Here is a 20,427-nt window from a genome sequence, read left to right on the forward strand (position 1 = left end):
CAGAGATGAGTCATTCAGAGAATCACATTTCCAGTTCTTTGTGATTGGGATTTCCCATCGTGAATAAGGCCTTCCTCTTTGACTGTTTTTGGATGGCTCTCAGCTTTCACTTCCACAAGCTCCAGGAGGTCAGCCCTGGCCAAACAATAACCATCCTCCATTATTCCAGTCTTTCCTCTTTGATTTCTGGTCAAGTGAATATGAACTGATTTCAGGCCTGAGCCAACAAGCATCTGTAGGATCTAATAGCCAAGGGCTACATTACTTGAGAGGTTCTGGAGGATGGAGGAAAGAACATGGTTTGGATTCAAAGAACTTGTCCTCAAATCCCATCCTTTTTATTTACTACCTGTGTCAACGGGCAAGTCCCTTTACTTCTCTGGGTGTCAATTTCTTCATTGACAAAATGAAGGGGTTAAATGAGATGTTCTCTGTGGTTCCTTCCAGCCTTACTTTTAAGATGCTATTAAAATCAGGACAGGAAAGTGATGTAGGTCACTGGCCAAGGAGCTTTAGGTAAATATAATAGTCTAAGCTGGTTTTCCTCTCCTTTTCCTTCCTCTCCTCCCAGCAAAAATAAGACTGTAGTCTCTATGTTTTGTAAATAAGGTGTAGAAGAAAGTAGAACAATGAGTTGAACAGTGTTTTGTCCCTTTCTTTTTACTAAAGTGCTAGCTTGGAAATCCAGATTTCAGATGCTCTCTCTGTTTCTGAAATAAGAAAGAGCTTGTGGATTTCTGAAATATAAAACTGAATGTTCATGTTTATGGGAGAATATGACTCCCAGGGACAACATTCCTCAAACCATCTCAGATGAAAAAAGTCTGAAAACTGTTAACTAGCCTCATTACAGTGTGTGATACAGAGCTCACAAGGAGAATTACTTTTGATTCAGTTCAGGAAATTTCATTAAGCAAGGTATGAAAGAGAAAGTGATACAAATGATAGCATCCCTGCCCCCAAAGAGTTAATGTCCATTTGGTTGGTGGAGTGGGGGGGCGGGTTGGTGGCATCTTCATCCAGTAAACAAATGAGCAGAATAATAACAACAAAAATAATAGCAACTGGTATTATATAGGGTATTAAGGTTTACAGAGTGTTTCACCAATGTTTCATTTATTCACAACAGCCCTGGGAGGTAGGTAGCTATTATTGTTTTCATTTTACAGATGAGGAAGCGGAGGCACGCAAAGTTCAAATGATTTGCCCAGGGTCTGATGATGGATTTGAATTCAGGTCTTCTTGATTCCAGGTCCAGTATGCTACATAGTTGCCTCTTACACACACACACACACACACACACACACACGCACACACACACACGTGCACATATATATTTAGATATCTTGAAAATATATGTTATTCATATATGTATAAAATGTATAATATTTTAGCATGTATAATATATTAACCTAATGGCTAATCTTATCACATTATTCCTTAAAAATTAAATTCTCCAACAAAATTTGGAATGTCAGTAGGTAGTAAATATCAACACATATATGTTGATATCCTGTGTGTGTGTGTGTGTGTGTGTATACACACATGCGCACATTTCTATATGGTTTGGGTACATTGCCTTGATACTTGGGGGTCTTTGCTTGATGAACTCCTTGAATCCCAGATGGCTGCCTTCCTTTAGAGTCACTGTGTTCAAATCCCTGGCTGCCTATAGCCTGGAACTCAAAGCTAAATGCCCAAAAATCTCTTTTCATATATAAGTAAATAAGGTTTTCAATTTTGGTTAAGAGAGCACCTTGGGAAATGTTTTTGAATGCACATTTAAGACATAAATATAGCTTTTGACACATTGATTACATTTGCTGCCTGTTGACATCCCAAATTTTGTTTGATAATTTAATTTTTAGGGAGTAATGTGACAAGATTAGCCTTTAGGTTCCCAGAGCAAAGGTAATTTCAGCAGCAGCAGAAACTCTTTATATGTTGGGCTGTTTCTGCTTGGAAGATCATGTCCTCGCCAACCTCTCCACCTTCTGTCAGTCAGATATGTTTTTGTAAATGCACAGGTGTGCTTTATTCTGGAAAATGTTGCAAAACATGTTCTCATCTATTGAAATTGAAGCCTGTTGGAGGGAAAGGTTATAGACCATAGCAGGTATGGGTGATAACTTCTGTTTATACTCAGAGGGAGGAGGATTACAAGCAGATTTCCATAGCAGGAGCTGAAGGTTAAAAGAAGGTACAGAATGGAACCATGGTAGCAATGGTATGGGGTGTGGCCCGGTGTTATTGTGCCCTGAAATTCAGTGGCAGGAGGTTAGAATTGATATGTTTGAAAAATTGGGTGTCAGAACATAAATTTCAAGAGGATCATATGATTGAAATAACAGTTGTTAGGGAGGGGATGGGGCGCCCCCTGACAGTGGCATGTAAGAAGATGGTGAATGGGAAGGGAAGGAGGTTTAGACCAGGGATGGGGAAACCTGTGGCCTTGAGAGCACATGTGACCTCTAGGTCCTCAAGTGCAGCCCTTTGACTGAATCCAAACTACAGATTTGTTCTGTGAATTCAGTCAAAGGGCTGCACTTGAGGACCTAGAGGGCCACCGGTGCCCTTGAGGCTACAGTTTTCCCACCCCTGGGTTAGACTAAGACTTTGGCCTGAATTTGCCCTGTAAATTTCCTTTGAATATCAATAAGGAAGGGGACAGAAATGGATTTTAAGATTTTCTGTAGCAAGATGTTAAAAGAATGGGGCATTATTAGATCACTGTGGATGTCTCTTTGTCCTGATATGTTCTATAAAGGCAAAAATAGTAAGTTGGTTTTAAGAGATTGAGGAGTGTTAGTTGGGGTGGGAACCATAAAAGTCTAATTTAAAAATAATTTCTTAGGTTTTAAAAATGTGGTGTGAGCTCACTTTTAAAAGTTCACGCTGCCTATTAAATTTGTTTTAAAAGGAGACATTGTGAGTGTGTTGCGTGGATTTGTGGTGATGTGCCTTGAGGAATCAGAAAACACACCTCCATCATCAAATAATAATAATGTCGATGATGATTTTAATAATAATAATAGTGGCACCAGTTTAAATATTGTTTTAAGGTTTGCTAAATGCTTTATGTACATTATCTTATTTGATTTAATGCCTGTTATGGGATGCTACATGATGTAGTGGGGAAAAAAGGACTACATTTGGAGTTTGGAGAACTCCTACTTACTTCTTATGATTATGGACAAGTTATTTAACTTTTCTGAGTCTTGGTTTCCTCATTTATGTATTGGAGACGTTATAGAGTTCTCAAATTATGAGGCTCTAAAGAGTGAATGCAAGTAAAGGGCTTGGCAAGCTTTAAAGTGTTATGTAAAAGTCATTTTTGTTATCTTTTTTGATAGGATTCAGATAGAGAAATGTTCCTAGAACAAGTCACTATCTCCTTGTTCCTTTATATTCAGTGTTTTCATCATAGGATCATGGATTTAAAACTAAAGGGACTTTAGAGACAGTTGAATCCATCTCCTTCATTTTATGGAGAAGAGAACAGGCTGAGTGATTTGCCCAAGGTCACATAGCTAGTACATTTCTTTTCTTTTTTTTTTTTTTTAAGCAGTCAGGGTTAAGTAACTTGCTCAAGGTTACACGGCCAGTTATTTCTGGGTGTGGTGCTGAGTGTCTGAGCCCGGGATTCAATCTCCAGGTCATCCCAGCACTGGAGCCGGTACTCTTACTCGCTGAGCCACCTGGCCGCCCCTAAGCAATTGGGGTTAAGTAACTTGTTCAAGGTTACACGGCCAGGTGTTTCTGGGTGGGTGCTAAGTGTCTGAGCCCGGGATTCGATCTCCAGGTCGTTCTGACACTGGAGCCGGTGCTCTTACTCGCTGTGCTACCTGGCCGCCCCTTTAGTACATTTCTAAGGTTGGATAAAAACCGAGGTCTTCCTGAATCTAAGCCCAGCGCTGTATCCGCTATACCATGGTGCTGGGGTGTTTTGGGTGCTCACAAGAACTCTAGTGTGATGGCTTATTGAGCTCTTTTCAGGGCTGCTAATCCACATTTGGTGTCCACCTGATTCACCCAACTCTGACCTGTGACTCTAAGAAGCTTTAGCATGGGCAGTAGCCACACTTTGGTAAAACCATCTCAGTAGATGGGCTAAACCAGTTTGGAGGTAACTGACAGGCCTAAAACCTGTTGTTGAGTTAGGGGAATATCTACCCAAAGCATGTGAAGACTTCCGTCAGAGGAATGGGTAGATGAGAACAATCCGTTCCAACAGCCATGAAGGTTGATGCACTGGGTGCTGTGGAGTTACTTAGAGCTCGTCCAGACAATGATCAAAGTCATCCACTGTATCCTGGAACATTGCCAGGCGTCTTGACTTTTGCCTTGTCACTGGACTTCAGAGACACTGAGGGTGAGGACTTTGTGCAGCTGTGCCTCACTTAAATCCAATTCATGTGCAAGTCAAGACATCACCTGTGATGCCATTGGTCCTCTGAAAACAAAGGGCAAACAAAAAAAAACCAATGTGGCACCATAGGTGATTGTATTATTATTATAATACATTATTACTAATTATTTGAGTGGTCTTTTCTTGGGTAAGTCACTTAATCTCCCAGAGCCTCATTTTCCCCATTTGTAAAAGAAGAAGGTTGAACTAAATGATCTCCAAAGTCTGCTCTAGTTCTGCATTCTATATGATATAGGGATTTGTAATGTAGCCTTAAGATTGAGTATCTTCCCTCTTGTAGCTTAGAATCTATTTGGAGAGGCAGGATATTTGCCTAAGAAGATTAATACATAGTGGTTAGCAAATATAAACTGGCAAGGCAGTAGTACAGACAGCAGATGCTTTAATTTAAAAACTCAGAGCAACAAGGCCTGGAAATCCTGTACATGGCCCAGTCTCTCATTTCTCATTGTTATTTCTTTTTCATCTTGTCTGTGTTGCTAAGTCTCATTTGAATGTACTTCTTAGTGCATATTTGTAGGCTTGTAGAGAATTATCCAAATATAAATCATACTGAAAACCTGAAGTAATGTCTCTGAAAACATCAAAATATTAAAAAAAAATGTTGTTCAGGGCAGCTAGGTGGCACAGTGGATAGAGTGCTGGGCCTGGAGCTAGGATGACCCCAGTTTAAATCTGACCTCAGATACTTACTAGCTGTATGACCCTGGGCAAGCTGCTTGAATTTGTTTACCTCAGTTTCCCCATCTGTAAAATGAGCTGGAGAAGGAAATTGCCAAGAAAACCCCCAATGGGCTCATGAAGAAGTTAGACATGATTGAAAAACTACTCAACAACAACAACACATATTGTAAAAGTGATGGACATTTTTCCAGGGCCTCTCAGTTTCCTCCATTCTACATTTAGAAAGATCATAAGAGGGGGGAAAAACAAACCTGTCCTATGTTAATTTGCCACCTTTCTTTTCAAAGTAAAGGAGCAGGTGATGGTTTTTGATACATGATAGGATCTGTGATTTCTTGGGTGAGGGGAAGAGTTCCCATCTGCTAATGAGTCAGATGGGCAGCAGTTTCCAAACTTTCAGATATAGTTATTATAGTTGGTCCATGTTGATAATTCCAAGTTTCTTTTTTTTTTTTTGTTAACTGAAAATATTAAAAGATAACATATGAAATTGTCAAAAGCCAATTCATTTATCCAATGATAAATGATGGTTCCTTCCATTGGCTTTTTTCCTTTTTTTCTTTCCATGTTGATTTTTCTGTTTATGCCTCTGAATTTATAGGGCTCCCCAAAGAGAGACTGATTAATCCTCCTTTAGGGCTGTCAGGCTGTGAGTTTTCTTTTGAGGTTACTAATAGGATCACACATTTTGGTGACTCCTGGACTCATCTAGACAGACAGTGGTCTAAACTATCCATGTATTGAGACTTGCATAAGTATGGTTGCTCATGATGTGAAGAAATATTGTGTCTGGATTTCCCACAAATTTCCTTTTAATTTTCACTTCCTTGTTAAATGAGCCTTCATTTCTCCTATACAGAGTAATAAGAACTTCTTGGGCAATGGGAAAAGTATTGGAACAATACCAAAGGACTATTTGGGACTAAATGGGAAAATTGAAACTTGTGTTCCTAACTACTCATCCATCTACCCCTGGCCTATCTCCTTGGTTTGTTTGTGGGTCTTTTTTCTTATGGGTCTTGTAATAAATTTTGAGTTATTTCTCTATTGCCCACATTTTTACTTGCTTTCTATAATAACTCACAGAATTTCTGAGTTGAAGGGGATTTCCTTTAGTCCAAGCAATACCAGAACAGGAATCTTTCTACCCTAGCCAACAAGTAGTCATGCAGCTTTTGCTTGAAGAGTTCCTGGGAATGAGGGTGGGGTGGGAGAAGTCATTCCACTTTTGGATAGCGCTTCACTTTTGGTTAGGAAGTATTTCCTAAAAATTATTTGCTCTCTGCCATAAGCTTATTTGGAAGTTATGGGGACACTGCAGCTGGGAGTGATCTAATCCTGACAGCAGAAAACAATTGTCATGAGCAGAGGTAACCTGATAGCCTGTTTTAATCAGTTTACTTCCTAGCTATTTTAGTGTTCTCTTTGGCACTGGATTTAGGGTTGTACATGAGAGTATGAAAGCAGCTTTGGTAAAGTGAGAAAATAACTGGATTTTGAGTTGAGAGAACTGGGTTCACCAGTTGTAACTCAAATGAGAATTTGTGTTTTAACAAAGTGCTTTCCAAATCGTTAAGCATTTGAAAATTAAAGCTCCCATTTATATTGTACTTTATGAATTGTATAGCACTATTTGCATAGCATCTATTATTACCATTATCTTACAGATGTGGAAGCTCCCCATCAGATCCTAAATCTAAGAAAGGGGTAAAACTGGGACTTCAACCCATACTTTTTAATGCCAATGTAGTGCTCCTTCATTTCAAGATTTTTGCCCTTTTTAGTGTCATTTAGTCCATCTCATCTATATTCCCACCAAAAGCCACTTAACTCTGTTTGCTTCAGTCTCCCCATCTATAAAATGGGGATAATGATAGCACCTACCTCCCCGGGCTTTTGTGAGGATCAAATGAGATAATTGAAAAGGTCTTAGCACTATGCCTGACACATTTTATTGTTGTTTTTCAGTCATTTTTCAGTCATGTCTGACTTTTATTTTTTAATTTTTTTTGACTACATTTCATATCTGACTCTTTATGACTCCATGTGGGGTTTTTTTTGGGCAAAGATACTGGAGTGGTTTGCTGTTTCCTTTTTCAATTCGTTTTCCAGATGAGAAACTGAGGCAAACAGGGTTAAGTGACTTGCCCAGTATCACACTGCTAGTAAGGGAGAGGAGTCTTCCAGACTCTAGACCAAGCATTCTATTCACTGTTCCACTTAATACCTGACACCCTGGAAACACTACATACATGATGATGATGATGATGATGATGATGATGAAATATTTATTTAGAAACAAAGCATAGACCTAGTACTTGAGTTGTCTATTGTTATTGTTTTTAGAAGATTAATTTAACAGTTGAAATTTTACCCCATGGATAAGGAAAAAAGGCTACATATTTATCAAGATTTTCATGCCAGCACTTTTTTTGTGAAAGCAAAAAAGGGGAAGTAGACTAGGCTTTCATTGATTAGGAAATAACTGAACAATTGTGTGGCATAAATATCATGGCATATTATTATGCCATTGGAAAGAACAAATGAGAAATCCAGAGAAACTTGATAAGATTTGTAGCAACTGATGCAGAATGAAGTAAGCAGTACTAAGAGCTCTATATATGTGACAACAGTAATAGAAACTTGTAACAATATTAAGAGGCAGTCGATTTCAGTTTAATCTGTCTTGTTTCCAGAGAACAGATAATAAAATGTATCTTCCTGAAATGTATATACACAATGAAATACATACTTTAAGACATGGTTGCTGTGTTTGATTTTGTCTAAATGTTTTTACTTGTTTTAAAGAGCATTTTGTTTGATTAACTTGGGTGGGGCACTGGAGATTAACGAGCTTTTCTTACACTAGTGTAAAAAGAAAAGGCATCAATAATTTTGTAAATATATATGTATGGATGTATATTAGATTGGTCTTTCAAGAGATCCACAGGTTTATTCTTTCATCTGCCTGAACATCAGAACAAATCCTTTGTTCATCAAACTATCATTCATCCCTTTTAAAACAAACAAAAACCTAAAAACAAAACAAAAACTGAATGACATGAGGTCCATGGTGAGAATCTTGCAGAAGTGAAGGAGTGAACTGGGTGATGTATCTTCTGTGATATTTCAGCCTTTATTCATCTAATGAAGATAGATCCTACTTTGAAAACCTGCAAAATTCAGCCTCCTAACTGCAACTTAAAGTGAGTTTAGTCCCCCCCCCCAAAAAAAAAATCTATTCCCTTCCTCTGTATCACACAGAGAGAACAAGGAGGAGAAAGAAGAAGAAGGTAAGAAGGAAGGAGGAGGAGGAGGAGATTATCTGTACAGGTATTTCCACATTTCTTAGAAGAAAAAGATAGGCAGAAGAAGAAATAATCACAGTGGTAGATTTGACAGATTTTGAGGACTGTTAAATAAACTTTTAGAGAACATTTCAGGCTGTATATGTATCTTTATATTCAAATACCCATTCAAGTATTTGTGCATTTGAATATGTATGAGTGTATAAAAGGATGTTGTCTTTTATTGTGTGATTTTATTTGCCAAGCATATGGCAGAGGAAAAGAGCACGAGGCTATGAACCAGGGTTCTAGTCTAATCTCTGCCATCATTATCTGGTTGAATTTCTTAACCTGTCTCTATCAGTCTCTTCATGTGTAAAATGAGGTAGGATGGCCTGGGTATCATCTAAGTCCTATGATCACTGTGGTTAAACACATTTTTAATTGCCCATGTGTCAGTAATTAAGGATATGCAGTACAGTTTGGATCAGGCCAATCATAGGAACTGGTGGAGAACTCTCTAGCTCAGACTATAATAGACTAGTAACGCACCTCTTATCCTTCGTCATTGACTTAGGTTGGACTGCTGAGATGAACAGTGAGTTAGTTATTCATAAACTGAAGAACAAAATGCTAAGAGTCTTTAACAGCCTATTCTTTGGAGGACTTGGATTGACATTCTTGGTAATTTCTTTGTATGAACTTGGCCCATATCTGAAGTTTAATATTCCACAGTACTTTCATTTATACAATTTATATAGATAGTGTGTATACACACACATGTACTTGGATTAATAGTCATTCATTGGGAACTCAAGAGAGGGCTTTTATTTATTTCTTTTCATGTTAAACATATTTTCCACATTCATCATGTTGTGAAAGAAGAATAAGAACAAAATGGAAAAACCATAAGAAAAAACAAAACACCTAAAAGAAGTGAAAATAGTTGCTTTGATCTGCATTCAGACTCCGTAGTTCTTTCTCTAGATGTGGATAGCATTTTCCATCACAAGTGTTTTGGAATTGTCTTGAATCATTGTATTGCTGAGAAGAGCTAGAGCTATTATAGTTGATCATCTCACAGTGTTGCTGGTACTGTGTACAGTGTTGTTCTGGCTCTGCTCACTTCTTTCAGAATCATTCGTATATAAGTCTTTCCAGGTTTTTCTGAAATCCGCTTGCTCAGCATTTCTTATGGAACAATAATATTCCATTACATTCATATACACAACTTGTTCATCCATTCCCTACTTGATGAGCATTCTTCCACTTTCCAATTCTTTGCCACCACAAAAAGAGCTGCTATAAATTTTTTTTTTTGTACATGTGGGTATTTTCCCCTTTTTAATGATCGCTTTGGGATATAGATCTAGTCTAGTATTGGCATCACTAATCAAAGGGTATGCACAGTTTTATAGCCCTTTGGACGTAGTTCCAAATTGTTCTCCAGAATGAATGGATCAATTTACAACTCCAGCAACAATGCATTAGTGTTCCAGTTTTCCCACATCTTTTCCAACATTTGTAATTTTCCTTTTCTGTCATATTAGCCAATCTTATAGGTGAGAGGTGGTACCTCAGAGTTGTTTTAATTTGCATTTCTCTAATCAATACTGAATTAGAGCAGTTTTCATATAACTACCTATAGCTTTCATTTCTTCATCTAAAAATTGCCTATTCATATCCTTTGTCCATTTGTCAATTGGGAAATGACTTGTATTCTTACACATTTGACTCAGTTATATATATATATATATATATTCAAGAAATGAGGCCTATATCAGAAACAGTAGCTGGAAAAAATTGTTTCCCAGCTTCTTGCTTTCCTTCTAATCTTGATTGCATTGATTTTGTTTATGCAAAACTTTTTAATTTAATGTAATTAAAATGATCCATTTTGCATTCCATAATGTTCTCTATCATCAAGAGATGGTTTTTAACTGAACACATTTTCAAACAGTCCTAAGATTCAATAGTCCAGTCACAACTGATGGTCAACTATAACAAGCCTGCTGGTTGGATTTTGAGAAGGAAGCTCTATTTTATGCAGTATGTGAGAACTGAGATCAGTACTTTGGTTGAGCTATTAAAATAAAGTTGACTATTTTGTAACACTCTACAATTCAGTTTAGGCTGAAGGAAATTAATCATCTCCATATTTCCTTTATGAATTAAGTCCCCAAGCAGGAGATTTGTGTTAAGTTGGGATTGTGTGAAAGGTAGCCCGATTAACAGTATCCCGGGAGTGCAAATGCTGAACCTACCATCCGAAGAGCAATGTATCAATTTACAGTGTTTTAATCAATTTATCTTATGTTACGTGAGAGTTAGTGTGGCACGATGGATCCAGTGCTGAATTTAGAGTCAGGAAGACATGGGCACACCTTAAGCTTTTCATGCTTATTAGATGTGTGACCATGGGTGAATTACTTAAACTTTCTGAACTTTTGCCAATTCTCAGGTAGTCATAAGTTAAAAAAGATCGCAGTACCAAATTGGGAGTTCACCTATGTAATCACAGGTCCATGACTTATGTATGTCTTATATAGGTAATAATTTTGCATTTTGTTTTCTTTTGGACCAGACTTATAATTTCATTGGTATATGTTCCCTCTACCAATGGAGCTCATCCCCTGCTCTACAAATTATATAGTATGTCTATGAGAGTTGTCCAAGGGAATGAGCGTAATTAATTTGTTCAAGGCCATGCATACACATCCTAAATTATTGACAGTCTCAAAGATTGAGCAGAGGATGTACTGCATTGGTTATAAATCCAGGAAGCAGCTAAACCCAGAACTTTTTATCATTATTTTTGTTAGGGCATGACCTTCAGAGTTTCCAGTATCTATCTATAAAGTCGAGCATTTAGCCATATCCAAGAGAAGCAAGAAACCTGAATCATGTACTAATATGAACAGTTCTCACCTTTAAAATAATTTCAGTATTTTATCAATGGCTCCTTGTCTATCTGCAGAGCAAACGGGACAGTAAGTTTGCCTTTACTTCCTGAATTTTGAAGACTTCATCTGGTTTCTTGGGAACTTAAAACTCACATGGCAATAAATTTTAAACCTGTTCTAGTTCATAATGGACAAGACTGAAACTGACTGGATCTCCTATTTGTTCTATCTGTTTAGGCATGTAGTGATAATTATTTGCCTCTGAAGTGCATGATATAACACATGAGGCCAGTGGGAGGTCAGTGTGAGCCATATAGCGAAGTAATTACTGACAACTTTTGATTACTTTGGTGTACAGAAGGATCGAAATATACTGCATAAAGGTGTAAATAGATAATTTCCTTTTAGCCTCTGTTAGCAGTGCATGCAAAAGGGATCTCTATTCATTTAGCATCATTCAGGTTCACTTTACAGCAGCCTTGACAATTTAATGCAGGGCTGCTCCTTAAATACAAAGCATGTAGTCCAGTCTGCATCATTGAGTCTTTAGAAGGTTGATGCAAATTCTTTGCATCCCCTAGCACGAAGTCATCCATATAGTAACAGTGCAGTAAGTATTGAATCAGTGAATTTTCCAAGGCCCTTGGATTCCTTTCCAGCCATTTTCCTGTACTCCTTGTTCTTCTACAATTCATTAACACCTCATCTGAAGAGTGGTCAGGGAAAAGAGGTGAAACTTAAATCATCCAATTTTCCTAAATGATTAGCAGCCACCATAAAAACAATGATGAGAGAGGCAGCTATAACTATTGGGTAAAATATAACCAGAACCTTCAGTAGTAACAAGGTGTGCATTGAAAATACTGGGAATTGCTTCATAGGAGATAATGGATAAAGTATTTCTTAAATACTGAAGTGCCAGACATAGGGCTCAGGGCTGGTATATAAATACCAGCAAGTCAAAACAACCCTGAACTTTTAAGAAGGGCAGTGAAATCTCAAGGAGATTTCATTGAAATGAGGTAAAATAATACAAGAAAAGGGAACCTAGACCCAGGTGGTGGTGGTAGCATGGTATGGAGATGACCCAGAAGTCTTGGAGGCCCAGTCCTAGGCAAAGTGAGGCAAAAATCACATCTGTCAGAGTCCAGGGTTCGTAGTGTGGGTGGAGGGCTAAGGGAGATGAGGGACGATGGCTAAAGTACAAAGTAGGGTATGGAAATGGCCAGGAAACAGATTTAGAGCTGTAAGATACTTTAAAAGTCATCTAGTCCATCTCCCAGCATTTTATAGATGAGGAAACTAAGACCCAGATTTATCAAAGATTAGCCATATAGAAAATGTCTAAATCAGGCTCAATCAATCAGTCTGCGTGTGCCTATTACATGAGGGACATTGGGCAGTCAGAAGAGAATTGAGGACTAGAACTAGGTCTGTAATCTCAGTGGTATAGGGAATTCCCAGGTGAGAAAGCTCTGTCAATGCTGGCTGATAACTTCTCTGCAGCATAGAAAATTGTGTAGAGCATTGAGAAGCTAAGCGCCTTGCTCAGGGTCACTTAGCCAGTGTGTCAAATTTGAACCCAGGTCGTCTTGGCTCCAGCACAGATCTAATCACAGCGCAACTCCTGTGGGCTGGCAATGTTGTTCAAATGCCAAAAAGACTATTTTAAGAAAAACTCACACAGGGCAAGTGCTCACACGGTGGTTAGAAAAAGTGATACAAGGACACTCTCAAGGTCTCTCTTAACCTTGGAATTGATTGCATGACATGGGGGATGCTGGCACAGGACCACCCAGCATGGCATACCCACATCAAAGAAGGAGCTGCACTCTGTGAGCAAAGCAGTATTGAGATAGCTCAAAATAAATGTGAGATGTACAAATTTAGAGAATCCACCCAAAGGTTCACATGGACTATTTGTGCCTGACCTGTGGTAAAGTGTTCTGAGCCCATACTAGTCTTTATTAGCCATAGCTAGACACACTGTAGCTTGGCTGTAACATAGTGATGCCCTTTTGGTCCTCTTTGAGAACAAAGGATGACAACCAACCAACCATCCACCATACTATTGTACTATGCTCTGTAGTCATACAGTACAAAGATAAACACGAAACTTCCTGTCCTTAGTAAGCTTACATTTTTATAAGAGGATTGTAGGAAACAACCTGTATATATGTAAGCATATGCCAAATATATTAAAAAGAAATATGAATTAATTTTTGAATGAAAGGCACTAATAGCTTGGGGGTGGGGGCCTGGTTAGGAGGAGGGGAAAGAAAATCCTTCTTATAGAAGATGGTACTTGAACTGAGTTTTAGAGGAAAGTAAGGATTCTAAGATTTTTAAGGATTTGAACCTAGGTCTTTTGACACACTATTCATTTTGTGATGGCATACTGCTTCTCTTTTTTGAGGGTTCTTGTATTTGTTTGGTATTAATACAGTTTTCCTAGTGATTACCAGGTATAATAAAAGGAGCCAAGGGGAAGTCATGGTCTATATTGTTGAGTCATTTTTCAGTTGTGTCCTACTTTTCTTCACCCCATTTGGAGGTTTTTTTTTTCTTTTGTTTTTTTAGAGGGGGGGAAAGTCAGGGCAATTGGGGTTAACTGACTTGCCCAAGGTCACATCGCTGGTAAGTATTAAGTGTCTGAGACCAGATCTGAACTCCAGTCCTCCTGACTCCAGGGCCAGTGCTCTATTCACTGCACCAGCTAGCTGCCCCATTTGGAGTTTTCTTGTCAAAGATACTGGAGTGATTTGCCACTTCTCTTCTCTAGCTAATTTTACAGATGAGGAAACTGAGGCAAACAGGGTTAAATATGCCCAGGGTCACAAAGCTAGTAAATGCCTGAGGCCAGATTTAAACTAAGGAAGAGGAGTGTTCCAGACTCCAGGCCTGGGGCTCTATTCACTGTGCCACCTACCTGCCCCAAATATTGTATGTATGGATACACAATATCTGTTTGAAATGAATTTATTCATATTTTTCCTATAACAATAGTTATAGTTAAGTTATAGTTAAGAAAGTTTCTAAGTGAAGCCCCACCTAGAAGTGACCCTTTTTTCTATATATAGATGATATATGAGGCAGAATCCGTTCATGGCTTTGTGTTGGATTGCACTTTCCTTCTGTGGGATCATAGGATTTTCAGATCATAGATTGAGAGCTGGAAGGGCCTTCAGAAGTCATCTAGTCCCAGCCGCTCCTTCATTCTGCAGGTGAAGATATTTAGGGACAGAGCCTTCCTTGCCCAAAACCACTTTAGTATTAAGTGGGAAAGCAGGGATTTAAACCAGATTCTTTGACTTGAAGCATTCTTTCCACTCTACTATACTTATTTTAATCATCAATGCACTGAACATTTATAAATCCAGGGACCAATGATGAAACATGCTCTGTATTGCAGAGAGGTGATAGATTTAGGGTATGGAATGACACATATATTTTTCTATGTGTACAACCATTGAGAGAGTCAAGAATTGCTTGACTATGCATATTTATGACAAAAAAAATTCATTTTCTTCTTCTTTTTTTTTCCAGTGGGGTGGGGAGGGGTTTGGAAGAAGAGAAAACACATTTCTTTTCATTTTTAAAAATAAAGATGGGTGTGTGGGTGGGTATGATGCAGATTTGAAATTTTGCATGCACTTTCAGATTAGGTCACTCTATTTTTACCTTGTTACAAGAGACCTCTCATGAAATGGGAGTAACCCATAAATAATAATGTAAAAGCAAGAGCAGTAAAACTGAAAGAAAAAAAAAGATGAAATCTGTAGTAATAATAGCTAGTATTTATATAGTTTTTAAGGTTTCCAGAGCCCTTCATAAATTTTATCGCTCTTTATCCTTAACAACAACCTTGTAAAGTAAGTGCTATCATGAACCCACTTTACGGGCAAGGAAATTGAAGGGCACAGTTAAGTGACTTGTTGAGGGTCAAACAGCTAGTAAGTGTGTGATACAGGATTTGAACTCAGATCTTCCTAAAGTAAGTCACCAGGGTCTCTGAAATTAATGCAGGATGATAGATAGAAGAGGGTTCTTTTTTTTTTCCGTTTGTCATTCAGAAATGAGTGCCTCCTAAAACTTCAGGGGCAAGAGTAGTGGTCCTGAGAGCAACAGGGGAGAGCGTTTCAGGAAGGCCCTTGTCTCTTGCTTTGCCTGTCACCATAGCCTCTGCACCAGAGGGTCTCAATAGCAGAGTCCAGTTGAAAGTGACCAATATCAAGTTCCTACTTGATCTAAAATGAGAATTGATGGAGGATTTATGTAATTGGGGGAAACAAAAGCTTACCGAGGTAAGGCCATACTGCCCAAAAGTTTGGTGAATAATTGAATTTCTTCTGCCCTCCATGTTCTTCATGGGGCTACCATGTTGCTTTACAATGCTGGCTATAGCATGTGTTGGCACCCAAGATAATTGTTATGGACATATTCTGCCATTCTCAGTTTGCTTTTCTGTTTTTTCTCATTTTCTCCTCCACTGTTATATGTACGCAGACATAGAAATATGATGTATATAAATAACACATTGGGCTCTCTTAAGGAAAGTGGAATTCATTCCCACACAACCAACATGTGGCTATAGGGATCATTCTCCTTATTGTATCTTGGCGTGATTTTACGGTGTCTTAAATTACACTAATAATATTTTGACCAGACTTTTAATTACATCAGGAGTGGGTGTTTCCAGAGAGGAACTGCCACCAAAATGATTTAGCACTTTATCTTCAAGTTAAGAAGATGACTGGGGCACTTAGAGGTTAAGTGACTTGCCCAGGGTCAGTCAGCAAGTACTTGGCAGAGGCCAGACCTGATCTCTGATCTTCATGAGTGTGGGACCATCTCTCTAGCTACTATGCTATGTTGCCTCTGAGTTATCATCATCATTACTACCACTACCACCACCATCATCATCATCACACACATACCCACACGGAAAAGATCTATGGTTTCTACAGTTTGGGAGAACTCTGGTAAGTGTGGGAACTCCTTCCACCAAAGAAGAACGTACCCCATACTTAATAAGTTCTGAGGAATTACTGAAAGCATGTGGAGTTAAGTCAGCAAGCATTTTTAAAGTACCTACTGTGTTCCAGAAAGAAGGAGGCTAGGTGGCTTATTGGATAGAGTGCTAGGCCTAGAGTCAGGAAGACCTGAGTTCAAATGCAGCCTCAGATACTAGCAGTGTGACCCTGGCAAGTCACTTAACCTCTGTTTGCCTTAATCCACTGGAAAAGGAAATTGCAAACCACTCCAGTGTCTTTGCCAAGAAAACCCCATATATAGTATGGTTCACAGGATCATGAAGAGCTGGACATGACTGAACAACAACAAATGTTGCAGGAACTGTGCTAAGCACCTGGGACACAAAGAAAGGCAAAAAGCCTATCCCTGTTCCCGGTGTGTTCAAAATCTAATGGGGGAGTCAACATGGGAAACAGTGGTGTACAAAAGAAATATATAGAGGGATAAATTGGAGATAATCAGCAGAGTTGGGTGCTAGTATTAAGGGGATTAAGCTAAGGTTTCTTGGGGGTTAAGTAACTTGCCCGTGATCTCACCAGAAACAGGGATTTTAGGAGGCAGCTAGGAGGCACAGTGAATAGAACACTGGCCCTGGAGTCAGAAGGACCCGAGTTCAAATAGAGCCTCAGACACTTGACTTTTACTAGCTGTGTGACCTTGGGCAAGTCACTTAACCCCAATTGCCCTGCCTTCCCCCCATCAAAAACAAAACAAAAAAACCAGGTGGGATTTTAAAACAGATTCCCCTGACTCTAAGCTAGCATTCGGTAGACTGACATTCTGTCTCTCATAATCATAATAGTATCAGACATTCATATAGTGTGTTTAAATTTTCAGACTCCTTTGTATCCATCCCTTCTGAGTCTCAAAATGACTCTCATTAACTACACCTAATGGATGAATAATGTGAGGTTTACCAAGGTTGTGATTTAACCGAAGTCACATGACTAGGAAGTATCAGAGGCAGGGTTTGAATCCAGGTCTTCCCAGCTCCAAGTGTGGTGCTCTCTGAACTGGGATGACCCTGCTGCCACTTCTTTGTTGTCAGAGGTAAAAACTGCAAGTAAAGGATAGGTAGCAATTGGTTATTTTCCTTCTCTTGGGAGATGACAGAATCCCCAACATGTCTTATTAACTATACCTTCCAGGGGTCGTGTGAGGCAGAATGAATAATATTTGTAAGATGTTTCAGAATCCTCAGATGAAACGTACCCAGTGCTGTTATTTATTATTAAAATAGTGGGGGCTCTTGGGAAAGTTGCATCCTAGGAGTTAATGAATTCAGCTTGAGGAGCTACAGGCTCTTGGCTTTACCTCAGGCCCTTAACCTAGATAGTTATTACTCTCAGGAAATACCATTCCCACCAGGATATTACTATTATAAACTATGAACATGTTTTTAAAATATAGAAGGAAAAAAATTGCCATTTTAGGTGGTGAAAAGGTAAAAGCTGATCTGTTACCATGGATTCAATGTTTTACATGGTTCCAAGTCAGATTCTTTTGTTGGACCATCGACCTTAGCAATCTAAGGGGAACGTGTGCCCAGAGACTCAGTCTGGGGAGGAAATCACAGTTCATTTATTGAAAGAGTGGGCTGTGAGGCCAGGGAGTCTCTTAGAATCATAACCCTTCAAACTGAGAAGGACCTCAGAGATAATATTCTGGCCCAACCTTTTCATTTTATAGATCAGGAAACGTTGACCCAGAGAGTTGAAGTAGTCTGGGTCATGGGCTTACGGGATTTTGTGCAGTAAGGAACCTTAGAGGTCACCTAATTAGTTAATCAACAAGCATTTATTTAAGTGCCAGATGCTGTGCTTAATGCTGGGAATACAAAGAAAGAAAAAGAAACATCCCTGCCCTCGAGGAGCTGACAATCTACCTGGGGAGCCAACATGTAGAAAATCAGATTTGTCAATGGAAGTTGATCTCAGAGAGAAGGCATCTAGACCAACTCTTCCTTCATTTTACTAATTAGGAAACTGAGACCCAGCAATGTGAAATACCTGGAGGCCTAGTATCATGGATAAAAGGAATATTAGTGGTTATCTAGGCCAAACCCCTCATTTTATGGAGGAGAAAACTGAATAACAGAGACTGACAGGCTCAAGGTATCATTGAGAGTAAATGTCAGATGAGGCCGGCTTTGAACCCAGGTCGTTTTGCCCTCAGTTCAATGTTCTTTGCAATTCACTGGCATCATGTCCTTGCTTTTACCATATTATTATCTTGGGCAAGTTATCCAGTATCTCCATATCTGTTCCCTCCTCCCTAAAATAGAGATAATAATGCTGACCTATTTCTGCAGGCTATAGGGAAGAGTAATTAATGAAGGATTGTGAAAGCATTTTGAAAGTATAAGGTGTTCTGGAAACATTAAGTGCAGTAACCCTTAGGAAGGTAGTAGTTGGATCTAAACTTTCTAGTAGGTTTATTATAAAGATGATTTCCTGTATTGTTATCTTTGCTAAGTAAATGTGTTGCCCACTGTTCAATGATTATGTAATAAAATACCCCACTGTAATGCATATGCTCCAAGGGGAACAGTTAAATTGGATGTAGGAACCATAACTTTAAATTGCCAGACAGCTGTACAATTAAAATCTCACCTTTCCTGTTTTTCTTAGTCTTGTTTAATTTTAGTATCTTTCCTTTTTTAATTCTCTGTCCGTCCCCTCCCCAGACGATGGACCTGGTTTATGTTAACATTAGCTAGTTGGGTATGGCCAGGAAAAAGAGAAAAACAAAACAAAACAAAAATTTGAAAGAATAAGCAGAAATTTAGGACTTCCTGGGGTAGTTTAAACCCAGTAACTAGATAGTTCTTGTCTCTGTGTTGTATAACTGCATACCACTTACACTTTGCTGGATAATACTTTATATGTATATTGTACTTGAACCTCACAATAATCCTGTAAGGTAGGCTGATGCCTGTTGTGTTATTTCCATTTTTCAGATATAGAAAACTGAAGTTCAGAGAGGTTATAGTTTGCAATGTTCATATTGGCAAATGAGCGATGGAGATAAGACTCCAGTCCAGAGCCTTTTTACCACTGATTCAACATTGCTTTCCAAACTGCCAAATTTTACTTACATCTTATACGATCCAGCCTTGATTGAACTTTGGTGTTTAATATTGGGACTGAGATCTTTTCTTTATAGGAAAAAGCAAGGAAACAAGGATTTAGTACCTACTTTGTGTCAGGCACTGAGATAAGTGCTCATATTATCTCAATTTAATTCTTACAACAATCCTGAGAGGGAGGTGCTGTTATGATGACCATTTTACAGTTGAAGAAACTGAGGCAGGCAGCAATTAAGTGACTCACTCAAGGTGTCTGAAGCTGCATTTGAACACAGGTCTTCCTGACTCTATATCCTTTGGTTTATCCACCCTGTCTCTACTTAGTTGCCTCAAATTCAGCTAGAGAAAGCCTCGGTTTCCATGATCTGTTGTATCAAAAAGTTTTCTGTATGAGTTTGGATAGAGGACCCAAAAAAACATTAATGTCAATCAGCTTTCTTCACCATGGGCCAACTCTTCCTTATATACCCCTTTTCTGTGTCTTGGGGAGGATAAAATTTCTCACATATCTTTTACTAACCCCAATCAGAGCTCCAACATTCCTGCCAAACTTGTACAACTTTGGTCACTGACTTTCTATACATCTTCCATAGAGGAACTGCTCAATGAGCTGACTTATCTTGCCCTTTTCTTGATGTCTCAGGAATACAAATGTACCACCAGGCTCTCTGACTGGTTTCTCATTCTTAATTAATGACTGGTCCATTTCCTTTTCCAGTTATAAATGTTTTTAATTTGTGGAAGTTATTAAAAGTGGCAACTGGGGTTTCAACATATACCAGTTTATAGCTACATATTGTACATATACACACATACTTGTGTGCATATACAATAATTACTAACCTTTATATAACTCTGAAGTTTGCAAAGCACTTTCTATGTTTATTCATTTATCCTTACACAATCCTTTGAATTAGCTGCTGTTATTATACCCATTTCACAGATGAATAAGCTAAATCGAGAGGTTAAGTGGCTTACCCAGGGTTGCATATCTAGCAAGTG

The 20,427-nt window shown here is 38.6% G+C and overlaps 1 protein-coding gene and 1 long non-coding RNA gene across 2 annotated transcripts in view; both read left to right on the plus strand.

Moving 5' to 3' along the window:
* EXT1 (exostosin glycosyltransferase 1) overlaps window positions 1-20,427 on the plus strand; it is a 367,673-nt gene that overhangs the window by 199,980 nt on the left and 147,266 nt on the right. The window lies entirely within an intron of this gene.
* LOC138155838 (uncharacterized) lies at window positions 1,535-15,141 on the plus strand. The gene is made up of 2 exons (XR_011167005.1): window positions 1,535-4,675; window positions 4,751-15,141. It is a non-coding gene; the product is annotated as an uncharacterized lncRNA (long non-coding RNA).

The sequence above is a fragment of the Petaurus breviceps genome, unplaced genomic scaffold, assembly GCF_028583685.1.
Source record: "Petaurus breviceps papuanus isolate PSGF00001 unplaced genomic scaffold, PetGlider_PUasm1.0 98, whole genome shotgun sequence".
Taxonomy (NCBI): Eukaryota; Metazoa; Chordata; class Mammalia; order Diprotodontia; family Petauridae; genus Petaurus; species Petaurus breviceps.